The sequence below is a fragment of the Sesamum indicum genome, linkage group LG6, assembly GCF_000512975.1.
Source record: "Sesamum indicum cultivar Zhongzhi No. 13 linkage group LG6, S_indicum_v1.0, whole genome shotgun sequence".
NCBI lineage: Eukaryota > Viridiplantae > Streptophyta > Magnoliopsida > Lamiales > Pedaliaceae > Sesamum > Sesamum indicum.
The window spans coordinates 22513230-22515217 of record NC_026150.1 but is presented as its reverse complement, the minus strand read 5'-3'; positions in this window follow the sequence as shown (position 1 = coordinate 22515217).

Sequence of the window (1988 nt, the reverse complement as noted above, 5' to 3'; positions counted from 1 at the left end):
GCTCCTTAATGCACTCCATCAATGGTATTACTACCAGTAGATAAAACTATTCAATCTCTATTTATGTCAAAATCAAGACAGTGCAATTATATTTAATTTTGATACATGTTGTATTTAGGTTTCCTCCTACATACTTTTTTATTAATATTCATTTTTTTTCATATTTAATAATTGTTGCGGTACCGATCTATGTGAATATCTATATTATTATAAAAAAATTATATTAATTTTAAATTGTCCTAATTTACCCGTTATTTCATTTTTTTCTCTTTAAAAATATTTGGTCAGATTAGTAAATTTAATATTTTTTTAGTAATTTTATAATTATTTTTATCTCTTAACTACCCATTACGCCACATTTTTCTCTCATCTTACTTCTCCATATTCATTATAATTTACTCTGTTAACAAATTTAATAATCTCTGTTAAAATATTTAATCTTCTTATCATTTCACACCAAGGTTCTTATTGTATGCTCGCGGGAACAACAAGCAACGGTAACTGGTATATATACAAAAGTATGAGGTGAAATGGAAAAAAATAAATTTGTGAAAAGTAACAAAAATATGATGGTGTGAGGTGAACCAAATGAAAAAACCGTGAGAAAGAAAAAAAAAATGTTGAGTGAGGTGAGAGAAAAAAAATTATAATTATAAATTTATTAAAAATATAGAAATTTGTGAGAAAAAAGAAATATGGAGAAGTAAAATGGGAGAGAAATGTGAAGTAGTAGTGGGAAAAAAATTACAATTGTGATATTATTAAAAGAATATAAAAATTACTATTTTGACTAAAAAAATTTGAAAGGAAGAAATGAATTAAAGGGTAAATTTTGGTATTCAAAAGTTGGTATAACAAAAGGTTCTCTTTTATAATAATACTAGTTGTCATGACATGCAGTTTTATGCAAACATATAAAAAAAAATCTTAGTATGAGATGGTAAAAAAAATTGTGAAAAGAATAAATTATAATTAGGGTTAAATAAAGTTACAACTCTTGAAGTATTCGTCCCACATCAATTACCCATATAAAGTATTAAAACCTTCAAAAAAAAAATCCCCACCTTTATAAATTTGAAAAGTCTATTTTACCCTTACAAAAATTGCTTTGCTTAAAAAATTAAAGAGATTTTTAGAACGTCAAAATCGCTTTTGTCTAATTCTAGTTTCACTTCTTCATCGAGCTCTTTTTATATCTTGAAGTACTTGTTGCTCATTTTATCTTACTTGTTTTTCAAATCAAGTTAAAATAAATTTATACATGTATAAAATTATCATATTTATTTAATTATCATATATATATACATATATAAATTATATTAATTCCATAGTTTTTTATTAGTTCATTAGCTCTTTTGATTTTATTAATTGTATATTTGTTTAAGTAAATATATATGCATGTATTAAAAATTATTTTTAGTTTAGTTTTACAAGCAAGTGAAACTAAAAATGAACTCCAAGTATTTTAGAATTACAAAAATATAAAGAGCTTGATGTATAAGTTTATTGTGCATGTACAATTAATTTTAGTAATCCTAAAAAATATTTGGATCTCATTTTATTTTAGTTTCACTTGCTTGTAAAATCAAATTAAAAATAAACCTATGCATACATATATATATATATATTTACTTAAATAGGTATACAATTAATAAAATAAAAAAATGTCAATGAACTAATAAAAAAATATAGAATTAATATATATTTATATATATAATTATTATATAAATGTGGTAATTTTATGCATGCTTAAGTTTATTTTTAATTTGATTTGATAAACAAGTAAAACTAAAATAAAAGGAGCCACAAGTACTTTAGAATTACAAAATAAAAGGAGTTCAATGAACAAGTAAAACTAGAATTAGACAAATGATGATTTTTACAATTTAAAAATCTCTTTATTTTTTTTTCACAAAGTAATTTTTGTACGGGTAAAAAATACTTTTCAAACTTAAAATGTAAAGGTTGGGGGGGGGGGGGGGGGAGGG